The sequence below is a fragment of the Bufo gargarizans genome, chromosome 7 (assembly GCF_014858855.1).
Source record: "Bufo gargarizans isolate SCDJY-AF-19 chromosome 7, ASM1485885v1, whole genome shotgun sequence".
Lineage (NCBI taxonomy): Eukaryota > Metazoa > Chordata > Amphibia > Anura > Bufonidae > Bufo > Bufo gargarizans.
The window spans coordinates 129,006,480-129,019,762 of record NC_058086.1 but is presented as its reverse complement, the minus strand read 5'-3'; positions in this window follow the sequence as shown (position 1 = coordinate 129,019,762).

Here is a 13,283-nt window from a genome sequence, read left to right as displayed (position 1 = left end):
TAGGACCCCCACTGATCTGATAGTTATCTCCTATCCTGTGGATAGGGAATAACTTGTTCCTACCAATATACCCCTTTAATCAAGGACGACCGAGAAGGAATTTGCCAAAATGCGTATTGAGAAGCCACAAAGCTTCTGGGAGAATCTCCTTTGGACAGATGAGACAAAACTGGAGCTTTTTGGCAAGTCACATCAGCTTTATATTCATAGACGAAAAAATGAAGTATACAAAGAAAAGAACATTGTACCTACTGTGAAACATGGAGGCTTGCTTATGTTTTGCTGAATCTGGCACAGAGTGTCTTGATACTGTGCAGGGTACAATGAAATTTCAAGACATTTAAGGCATTCTTGATCGAAATGGGCTACACAGTATCAGAAAGCTTGCTATCAGTTACAGGTCATAGGTCCTCCAACAGGATAATAAACCAAAACACATAGCTAAAAACATCCAAGAGTTGCTAAGAGCAATGCATAAGACTATTCTAAAGTGGCCTTCTATGAGTCCTGATCTAAAATCCTATTGAACATCTGTGGGCGAAGCTAAAAACATGCAGTCTGGAGAAGGCACCCTTCAAACCCGAGACAGCTGGAGCAGTTTGGGGAAGAGGAGTGGGTCAAAACCAGGGACAGGTGCAGAAGTCTCATTGAGAGTAACAAATTGCTTGATTGCAGTAATTGCCTCAAAAGGTTGTGCGGCCTTCTCAATGTTTACCACAGGCCCAGTGACATCACGACTAGTACCAACTGGCCTGGGCGCAGCTAAGCTCTGTTCACTTGCATGGAGCTTAGCCCCACCCAGGCCATTGATACTAATCGTGACGTCACTGGGCCTTCGGTAAACAGTGAGAAGGCCGCAGCGCTCCTGGAGCACCGCTGCCTTCTCAAACAGCTGATCGGCGGGGGTCCTGGGTGTGAGACCCCCGCCGATCAGATGCTGATGATCTATCCAGAGGATAGATCATCAGTTTAAACAAACTGCAGAACCCCTTTAAGAGTTTTAAATCCAGACCAGTTTCATTAGTTTGTTGTGTAAAGTATTCTGTTGAACATCAATTCAGCAAGCAGCGTCTGATTTTTATTAGTTGATTTTCAGTAAATTTGTATGTATCATTACTTTTGTGAGTTTCAAGTTATTTCACTGACCATTGTGGGTTTTTCTTTCTTTTACTTTTACTGCCATTCTATTTTTATTTGTGCAATGTATAGGGGCAGTGGCGCTGACCTTTTTTGTAATATACTTTAATTACTGAAATCATACATTTCTATTAGAAAAATAGCTCTAAAGTGGCCCATTTTGAGGCCTTAGCAACGCTCCCCTGTCTTCTGTTTACATAACACAGTCAGTGTTAGCAAGTCTCCACTGTTATGTAAACAGAAGACAGAGGAGCGTTGCTAAGACTTAAAGGGAGTCTGTCAGCAGATTTACCCCTTTTTAACAGTTGCCATACCGCTTTAGCCGCAACACAGATGATTAACACAGTACCTTTATATGCTTTGGTGGACTTTTAAATATGCCAAAAACGAACTTTGATGAGGGCTCGCAAGTGCCCAGGACGGAGTCCACCGGGTTGGAGCCCAGGCAGCTCTGCCTCTTCGGCTCTTATCCCCACCCAGCCTCCTCCTCTGCCCGCCTATCTGTTTTCTCTCCCCCTCAGCGAGATCCCGCGCCGACGCGATGACTTCCTTGGTCGGGGCATGCACATAAGCTACTGCGATGCCGTGTCAGCAATGGGCTTCGCAGTGCGCATGCCCCGGCCAAGGAAGTTATTGCGTCGGCGCGGGATCTCACTGAGGGGGAGAGAAAATAGATAGGCGGACAGAGGAGGAGGCTGGGCGGGGATAAGAGCCGAAGAGGCAGAGCTGCCTGGGCTCCAACCCGGTGGACTCCGTCCTGGGCACTTGCGAGCCCTCATCAAAGTTCGTTTTTGGCATATTTAAAAGTCCACCAAAGCATATAAAGGTACTGTGTTAATCATCTGTGTTGCGGCTACAGCGGTATGGTAACTGTTAAAAAGGGGTAAATCTGCTGACAGACTCCCTTTAAAATGGGCCACTTTGAAGCTATTTTTCTTATAGAAATGTATGATTTCAGTAATTAAAGTGTATCACAAAAAGGTCAGTATTACTGCCCCTACACATTACATAAATAAAAATAGAATGGCAGTTACACTTTAACAGAATGGTACAATTTTTTTTTTCCATGTGTGTATTCTACATTCTACATATACTACATTTTTCAAAACAGCCCCTGGATCTGAATATTTTTGTAATTGCATGTAATTAAAAATTTTGTATAGCCAGTGAGCTATCCAATAAAATCTATCTGTATAGTGCCACCTGTTGTTTGTTCTTTTCCTTATTTTTTTGTCCATCTCACTGAGCTGGTTGAACGTGCGCAGTTTAAGGCTACTTTCACACTTGCGCTTGATCGGATCCGTTCTGAACGGATCCGATCATATTAATGCAGACGGAGGCTCCGTTCAGTACGGATCCGTCTGCATTAATAACTTAGAAAAATTTCTAAGTGCGCAAGATGCCTGAGCAGATCCGTTCAGACTTTCAATGTAAAGTCAATGGGGGACGGATCCGCTTGAAGATTGAGCCATATGGTGTCATCTTCAAGCGGATCCGTTCCCATTGACTTACATTGTAAGTCTGAACGGATCCGCTCGCCTGACTGATGCAGTCTGAGCGGATCCGCTCCATTCAGACTGCATCAGGGCTGGACGGAGGCGTTCGGGTCAGCTCGTGAGCTCCTTCAAACGGAGCTCACGAGCGGACCGACGAACGCTAGTGTGAAAGGAGCCTAAATCTTCAGCTGCCACCAGCCATATCTTTTGTTAGAAGCTGTGGGAGTTACAGGGAGAGAGCTACAGTAGAAAGGACACACTCCCTGAGCTGCCAGGCTAAAGGTAATCAGTTGGAGCAGTGAATGTCATTCTAGGTTTGTTAAAAAGTTACTATCATGTACTATATGATGTCTGATTTTCATTTTTTACATCAATCATGGCATAAGCCTTGCATAAGTATGGAAATAATTGCTGTCACGTTATTTCAGCTTCTTGCGCAGTAAGCAACATTGGCGCACAGCACATCTGTGGCAGTGACTACGCAGACATCACCTGGGAGGCAGCCGCAGGAGAAGTCACATACACAGCTATGCTCAGCACTGAGGATGGAGGGAAAAGCATATGCAACACATCTGATTCCAGATGTACAATTTATGGCTTAATATGTGGCCAGAAATATGCAGTAATGGTGGAGACGTCTGGGCCAAGTTGTAGCAGCAGAGTCAACTCCACAGATTATGTTTTTACAGGTAATTTCATCACAATACCTCAAAATCTTAGATCACATGTATAGAAGATAGACTTGACCGACCCTTATTCTATTCTATTCTACAATTTCCATTCCTGCATATGTTTCTTTAGCTGCATTCTCTAGTCATCCTCTAGTATAATCCTATCAGAATGAATCCAATTACCTTCTTGAGCTTTAGGATAATCAGAGCACGGCTACGGGGATAAATTTACATTTTATCCAATCTTGCCCAACAAAGCCATCATCAGACCTACTTTATATGACAAATATAGTCTGTGTATAGGAAGCAGAATATGGACTGTTGTAAGACAGGTGGTATTCTGTGAAAAGGCAAGTTCTAGGAAGTTTTGTATTATCCTAATGTTCCTGCTGCAAAAATCATGTTGCTATGTAAACAATGATTTCATAGCTACATCATTTTTCTAGAGAGGTGATTGATTACTGTTTATAGAAATGTAAATGCAATGCATGTAGGCATACTGCACACATGGTGTCCCGATATCTCTGTGTGCCTCCGTATGGTGCCTCTTTAATAAAGTATCCAATGAGACACACTATCTTTTTTTCTGTTGAAACTATTTGGTATCCGCATTGAGCCCCTGAGGAGCCAGTGCAGACGATGGAAGTGGCCCTGATGACTTCTCTTACAGTGGCAAAAGTATGTGAACCTTTAAGATGAGCAGATCATTTGAAGGTGAAACTAGAGTTAGGTGTTTTCAATCAAATAGATGACAATCAGCTGTGAGTGGATGATATGTTTTATTTAAAGCGCCTTTGTTACCAGGATCAACCATATTAAACAAGGCATACTGCCTGATAGGGCTCATTATCCTGATTAAAACTATACGTTTCTTTTGTCTGTATGCTAAACAGCTGCAAAGATATTAGCTTTTTATTCATATTTCAAAGGAGCATGTTGGAGCACCAGGAGGCGGGGCTGAATCATTTGAGCACTGCTTTGTAACACCCCCTGTGCTCTGCACACTCCCCCTCCTCTGGATTGACAAGACTAGACATGTTGAGAGTAGAGTTGTGTCCTAGTATGTACATATCATATACTCTATGTACTATAGCTTCACCACCCTGAAATCTGCTCAGAAAACGAATCTACATATCACTGCTTTATTCACAAGGAAAATAAAAAAAACAACATATAAGAACACCAGTAATAGCTGTTAGCTTATAAGCATAAAAAAAAACCCATCTCTATGTGGTAATCCTATAGCTTAGGGGTAAGTGGTCTGCCATTCATGTAGAAATCCTAAATTTAAGTTCCAGGAGCTTACATAAATGTTTTTTTATCTCTCATTTAACCAATAGTAAAAGGATATACTATAATAAATAATATATAATAATATACTAACAATAAAAGGCCTTACTACAGTATATTGAGAATAGCGTATTTTTTTTATTTTCTTAGAAACCTAAAACCTATTATTGGTTTATTCACAGACAACACAATATATGATTATAAAGAAGGAAAAAGTTGCAAAAAAACATTGTGCCGCAATCTCTGACAGATATACGCCAGAAACTGGCATATATCATTTAGTAAATGACCCCTAAAATTCTTAATATGATAAGGTACACCTATTATACACCTATATTAGGCTTGTTTCTGGTGCAGATTGCAGCGCAAAGGTTATTTGCAACGCAGTCTTTTCCCCATCCATGCCAGGTCTAAAAAAGCGGGCGTGACTTGGCTGGGGAAGGGAATGGGTCTGCAGGCCCGTCTCATTCATCATTTTCCACACCTGTTTTAGGCGCAGAACTAATCAACAATTACTGGAAACATTTAGTTACAATTATCCCTGCACAAGGGGATCACACCAGATACCGAAAGCAAAGGTTCATATACTTTTGTCACTCACGAACATGTGATATTAGATTATTTCCCTCAATAAATAAATGACCCAGTCTAAGATTTTGGACTCATTTGTTTGATTTTTATCTTTATAACTGGTGTTAACATCTTTTGTAGTATGTCAGATTTATGCAGAAATATAGATAATGTTAAATGGTTCACATACTTTCAAGCAGCACTGTATGCTGTAAAACAGAATATGAATGTTTTATACATATTTTTACATAGTTATTTTGGAAAATTTGCCTATAAATTGACTTGCAGTATTGTCTTTACCAGCACCCTGCAAGCCTCAGAATGTCACTACAGTCATTGACTGCCAGACCAACCATGCAGTTCTGTCCTGGAGCAGGACACCTGGGGCTGATAATTATTTAGCATCTATTATTGCACCAGAATTAGATGGACTTACATGTGAAACCGCATCAACTACCTGTGACCTTGATCATCTAAACTGTGGACTCACGTATCACTTAGTTGTCACACCGTCCAATGTAAGATGCGAAGGTGAAAGCAGCATTGTCACCCAACTTGTCACAGGTACGAACAATATCACTATTCGAGTCTTTCTGTAGTTTTTGGAAAGTACAGTATAAACTGGGGTACCCCAGGTAGTGTCCCTTAATCTCCTTGTATGTGGCTCCCTATTAGAAGCAGCAAATACTATTAAGCACTATGGACACCAGAGGTGTCATAGACATACTGAAACTTGAAGACAGGCCAAGAACCGTATCACTGGCTCCTGAGTCATAAACAGTAACAGTCACTTTAGACTGCAGTGCATTAGACCTTGGAGATGTGGAGGTCTACTGCAATAATATGGAGAGTAAACAGAATAAAAATAAAAGTAGATCACGTTACACCCAAAACGCTAGTAATGAAATGTGTGCACCTGTTTTAGTACCCTCACAGTTTTTTCTGTGGCTTTAACCGGGCCATTAGAGTGGCCCACATTAAGAGTGTCAGTATCATGCATCATTGATCAGCTTAACCCTTTCTCGACCAGCGCCGTACTTGTCTTTAAAGATGGAGCCCGCTCCAGAGCAGAGCGTGTGCCATAGCCGCGGGTGGCCTGCTGTTTCTTATAGCAGACGCCCGCAGCTAATGTCCGCAACCAGCAGTAATGCCGATTGCGTCCATTTAACCCCTCACATGCCATGGTCAGTCCTGGTGATGCTCCCGTGCGGCGATCGGAGGAGCCGGAGCTTGTGTGCAGCAGCCCCTGTCTTTGTGAATGACAGGAGGCTGCTGCATAGTATTTCCTATGGAGTCCTTGCCTGTAATAGGGCTCCATAGGAAAGTAGCAATTTTCTTATAGACTCCAGTGCTAGTGCATTAGGGTCTATGAGAATAGCAATCTAATGATTGCTTGTTACAGTTAACTATGGGAACTATAAAAAAGTGTAAAATAAATAAATAAATCAATGTTTTTAAAAAATAAATAAAAATTCAAATCACAAAAAAATAAAATAAATTCACATCATGAATGTCGCGATGTGCGAAAATATAAAAATATATTCCCTATATGGCAAACAGCAAAACGTAAAAAAAGCGTCAAAATGGCCAATTCACTTCATTTTTGCTTAATTTTCTATAAAAAATAAAATAAAGAGATCAAAAAGTTCAGATCGCCCCGCAAAAAAGTTATAGGGGTCAAAATATGGCGATGAAAAAAATAAAACTGATTTTTTGCCACTTTTTTATTATTTTATCACTATCAAAATGCAAGAAAAACTATACATATAAGGTATCGCCGGATTCATAGTGACCTGTAGAACAAAAGTAACTGGTAGATTTTATAGCACATCGAACGCCACCCCATTTAAAACTTTTTTCCCGCTTCCCACTACATCATATACAATATTAAATGGTGGCATCGGAAAGTACAACTTGTCCTGCAAAAAACAAGCCCTCATGTGGCTATGTGAACAAACAAATAAAAAAGTTATGGCTCTGGGAAGGCAGGAAGCGCAAAACGAAAACGCAAAAACAAAAAACCTCCAGAGTAGAAAGGGTTAACCGCCTCCCTTCCCCCCATAATAACTTGACTGTCTTGAAGAGATGTTAAGATGGGAAGGCAGATGTAGTCAGTGCTGGTAGGAGACACTTACCCAATGACTGTAATGTCGTGTACTGAACATTCTGCAGTAATAAACTACTGACTGACCCACAATCTACTCCCCAGCATCCTACTATCCTACACATAATGGCCGATCACAGTTAAGGGGTTGCACCTGGGTCATGGAAAGACAAACTATTGGGAGAAGATTAGGCTTATGCTTGGCTGGGTAGGTAATGCTTAGGCTGAAGGGGGACTTTTGGGCTGTAAGGTTAGTTATGGAATGAGGTTTGATTTTTTTATTGTACTAAGGGTTCCAAGATTTGGCCATAATGTTACATCTGTTTAGATATGAGGTTCTGCTTATACTATATGCTGACCGGAAGGCAAGTTGTAGTTAGGTCAATAATAACATTTGGAAGATGTCTGAACAAGTCTGATGGTTTACATTTACATAATTTTTATAAGTTCCATATCTTGCTTTTCAAGCTCCTTGTGCTCCTGCCCATGTTGTGACAGACATGCACTGTGATACCAGATCATTGGTTCTGTCTTGGAATCAGATAGCTGATGCTGAAAATTTCACCTCTATCTTGATGGGATCTGATGGTGTCAATAGAACGTGCAAATCCACAGAAGCGAATTGTACCTTTCTTAGCCTGCCTTGTGGACTGGAACACACTGCATCCGTGTATGCTACCAACAAATACTGTAATGGGCCAAGAAGTAAAAATGTCAACATCCATTCTGGTAAGGCAGTGGGGTCCAACCAGATCTCAAGCTGTTTTGTGCATTTTTTGATACAACTAACTGATATTAAAATTATAGAAAGTTACATTCAATACCATTCAAACATAGTTGAATACAGAATGATGAATATTACTGTAACTGTGTCATTGTTCTAGATGAAAATGAAAAAGATGAGAGCTTCATGACTGCTCTGTGCCTTCAGAGTCACAAACCTTTTATGTTACTTCTACAAACCTCATATTTATAATAATAATCTATTTAACAGGTTTTGATTGAATTTTATAGAGCCAACATTTTAATGAATGGATAGCACTTGGGCTAGTCATCTTAAGAAGGAACCCAAAATCTGTTACCTTAGGCCCATGATGTCTAACCTCCGGCACTCCAGCTGTGGTAAAACTACGACTCCCAAGATGCACACTTGCTTGGCTGTTCTCAGAACTCCACAGAAATGAATGGAGCATGCTGGGAGTGGTAGTTTCACCACAGCTGGAGTACCGAAGGTCAGTCATCACTGCCTTAGGGTCTTTTAAAAAGTCTTACCACTGGTGGTCCAGGAGGGTTTATTCATGGTGTGGCTTTTTTGGTAACATAACTCTGAAAAACTATTTGCACTAGATCTGATCTGTAGGTCCACAATATATAATATACAATAATGTATAGGTGATGCTAGAAAATCTGCACAAATTATGAGGCTCTGTTAATTCTTTTAGGTCCTTTAAAGGTACAGGAAATATTATTAGAGTTAATGCCAAAACCAATGCCTTTAATAAATAATTTGTCATGATGTCAACTCTAATCTACAGCCCCTTGTGTACCGGAGGATGTACATCCTTCCCTGAGCTGTGCGGATAATTCAGTACAGGTATCTTGGGCTGATTCACCTGGAGCCTTTAACTATACATTATCAATGACCAGCTCACATGGAGGGCACAGCTGCAGCAGTGAGGACACCACTTGTCAGGTACAGGATTTGCTATGTGGGGAAATCTACACTATAGCAGTCAAGGGACACAACGAGCTTTGCAGCAGTAAGGAAAGTAATGTCACCGAGCTTCTAACAGGTGAGAATACATCATTATTTTACTATATTTCAGTATTATAATATAAACCCAATTCCCAAAAGGTTAGGTCGCTGTGCAAAATGTAAATAAAAACAGAATGCCATGATTTGCAAATCTTATAGACCCATATTTATTCACAGTAGATCATAGAACACATATGAGATGGTGAAAGTGATACATTTTACCACCTGAGGAGCATCCCCTCTTTTAACATCAGTCTGTAAACATCTGGGAAGTGAGGAGACCCATTGCTTGAGTTTTGGAAGAAAAATGTTCCCCCGTTCTTATCTGATGTGGGATTCTAGCTGCTCAACAGTCCTTGGTCTTCTTTGCTGGATTTTTCATTCAATGATGCGGCAAATGTCTTCTATTGATGAAAGGTCAATGACTCTTTTCTGCAAAGCCATGCCGTTGTGATGGATGCAGTATGTGGTTTAGCATTGTCTTGCTGAAATAAACAAGTTCTTCCCTGAAAGATACGTTGTCTGGATAGGTCAGGATAGGTACTATTGAGCATTGATGGTGTCTTTCCAGATGTGTAAGTTGCCCAAGCCATAGGCACTAATGCAATACCATGCCATCAGAGATGCAGGCTTTTGAACTGTGCACTGATATCAGGCTGCATGGTCCCTCTCTTTTGCAGGACACAGCGTCCATGGTTTCCAAAAAGAATTGAAATGTTTGATTCATATGAGTTTCTGGATTATATTGATTTATGGCTTCTTCTTTGCATGATACAGCTTAAAACTTGTATTTGTGGATTGCTTGCTTAGTGACTGTATTTGAGGGGCCCCAACACTATGCTAGATTACCTGGACACCGTTGAGTTGTAATCACATGTTGCTGCTTTCTAAGAGGATGATAAGGCATGGTACACCCTAATGGGAAATAAGTCCAGAGAGTCAGGGTTTGCAGTAAGCAGTGTGTTTGTTTACTGGAGGAACTCACATGCAAAACAATACCGGCAAGGCACTGAGCTGGCTTTTCCAGTCTCCTCTCTGGCAGAAGGTTCAGTGCTAAGGAAAGGCCTGAGCTAGCTGTCCCTCTCTCTCTCAGAAGGCTGGTACCCTGGCCAAAGGGCTGGTGGCCCAGAGTATGTGGCTCATTTTTAAGGCAGAATATCCCAGTCTCAGTGTCTTCTGGTCACTTGTGCTGCCCGGCAGAGTCTCTTCTACTTTACTTTAGTCCCTATCTGAAGACAACTAGGGTCGCTCACTGCTAAATACAAGTCAATGGGAATGACTAAGCAGTTTCCATACATGCACAACCATCTGACAGAGCTAAACAGATGGTCAAAAGTCCACTGTCAAAAGTATAAACAATGAACAATGGCATAAATCATAGTGCAAGTTAACCCTTGAAAGTGAAATAAAGTATGGGGTTGCTGGCTTTGCAATATGTTCAAATTTCCACAAATGTCCAGACTCCAAAGTAGCCTTACTCAGGGGCATTACCATACAGTTATTTCCAGTACAGAATCATGTCTGTTTTTAATGCAGTGCCACCTCAGGATCCTTAGATACCGAGCATCCAATATTGACCGTCAGCCTTGTCCTTTGTCCATATGGGTTTCTCCAGATTCTCTGAATCCTTTGATATTATGTTCTGTAGATGGTGCGATATTTAAAGTCTTTGCAGTTTTATGTTGAGGAACATATTTCTTAAATTGTTCCACAATTTTTTGTCACGGTTTCTCGCAGATTGGTGAACCTCTGCCCATCTTTGCTTCTGACTCAGTTATATGACTTAGTTGTAAAGTGCTCCTCCAGCTGTTTTTGTGTTCTATAATCTATGTGTTCTATAATGTATGTGTTCCATAATCTATTATGAATAAAATATGGGTCTATGAGATTTGCAAATCATTGCATTCTTCTTTTATTTACTTTCATTGACATTTTACACAGTGTCTGAACGTTTTTGGAATTGGGGTTGTACTTTGTTCAAAACTATTCTTCTGATCACCGAAGAAAATTAATTATAATACAGTGCAACCCAATATAAACGTATACATATACATTAAAATAAAGTGTATCACATTACTCAATGCACTGTAACTGAACACCTCCTTAAAGGGGCTGTCCAGGATTTTTATATAGGTCCTTATAGGTCCTTATAACAGGCTATCAGTAACTGAGTGGCAGCTGTTACAATGTAGCTCTGGCGGCAGAAGTAGGTGCCGGAACTAGACAGCTACATCAGTTATGTAGTGAACAGAGTTGGTTACTGCAGGGCTGCTCCCATTAGAAAGAATTGGAGCAGCGCTGCAGTAACCAGCTTCATCCACGACTACACAATGGATGGAACTGTGTAGTTTCAGCATATACTTCCATCACCATAGCTACTTCATAACAGGTAGGTGTATGGGTAGTTGGACCCCCATTTATCAGATATGCATGGTCTTTAGTTAGGATAGACCATCAATAATAATATCTTGGACAAACCCGTGAAACCACAAAATTTTCAAACAGGGACTATAAGTTCAGTCTGAACATTGCATGTTTTTTCCTATTCAAATGCAAACAATAGGGTGAAGCGAGAAATATAGAGAACACTTAATATTCTTTAATATGTTTTTGCCCTTTAGATTTTAATTATCTAACAGATAAACAGATAAAAGAAAGTATATCAGAGTAAAAGTTGTTATGTGGTTGCCCTTTTTTTGTGTTTTAGGCATTTTTAACATATTTTGATAAAAACAAATGTGGGGACAGGATTAGCGGACGCAGTATAGAGGCAACAACAAGTTCTTTGGATCAAACAGTTCAGTGTTTTATTCACACTTTAGGCAAGTGACAAAACAAGAAGTCATATTCAAATAAAAAGTCACCTTGTGGTGTTGGTGGTAATTCACACCATGCAGCAATTCTGCCTCAAAGAGTCCTTGCTGATAGCAGCACCAACCTGTTTTCACGGCAAACAGGTAGCAAGCCTTCATCCAGACACAAGGCTCCCAGATCTCAACACAGAGACATGGCTTCTGAGCCCAGCTGCCTATTTAAGGGCAGCCAGGTGCTGCCAAAACCCGGACCAGCATTTAAAATCTGGTCCGGTATTTGACCTCACCTGGCTGTAAATCAACCCAGCAGCACATGCTGGGAGGAAAATACCTGTTTCCCCAGACCAAACCTCTCACTGTGTCACATAGCCCCCCCTCCCCTTTGTTCAACCTTGAGGGGGTGAACACACGTCAGACAGTGTACCCGGAACAGGGCATCTGCGTTTCCCTGTAACCGGCCTGCCCTGTGTTCCACCAAAAACTTAAAGTTTTGTAGGGAGAGAAACCATCGAGTGACCCGAGCATTACTGTCATTGGCCTGGCTCATCCACTTGAGAGGGGCGTGGTCGGTCACCAGGCGGAATATTCTCCCCAATAAAAAAAGGCGGAGAGATTCTAGTGCCCACTTGATAGCCAGGCACTCTCTCTCCACTATACTATACCGGGTCTCGGCTGGGGTGAGCTTACGGCTGAGGAAGACAACGGGATGCTCCTCCCCGTTGACTTCCTGAAAGACAGTACAGCACCGAGGCCTACTTCAGAGGCATCGGACTGTACTTCAAACTCCCTGGGAGGAAAATACCTGTTTCCCAGATCAAACCTCTCACTGTGTCACACAACCTAAAGGAGTAGGATGATCAAACTAAAATTCTTGCATGAAAAGTTGATGCCATGGATGTTTCGCAAGAAAGTAATGTTTTCAGACCACATTATGATTTTTCAATGCATTCATATTGCAGTTTTGTTGCATAACAATCTGGAATAATACATTGTGAATTTGTCCATCTTTTAGTTCCATGCTCTCCAGTGAATTTACAGGCTGATATCACCTCCGATTTGGTTGTTCTGACCTGGAAAGATGCACAAGGTGCAGTGAATTACACCATAGAGGTAACAGACACTATTGGAGAAAAATACACGTGTCAAACACCCCATACGTCATGTGAAATGAAAAATCTCCTGTGTGGCAATCAGTACTATATGTCAGTGATAGCTACTGGAGCCCAATGCAGTAAAGTCAGTGAAAGCTATAAGTTTCAAACAGGTGAGGAAGACACATTAATGTATTGTTACCATTTATTGGTGATATGAATATTACCTAGAATGTATGGTCCTAATTGTTTACATTTATACGGGAAACTCCAGTAAAAATTTGAGTTTTCCATTTGCTAAACTAATACTTGTGTATATTTTGGTCACTGCATAGCACCAGACTGTGGCTCTATA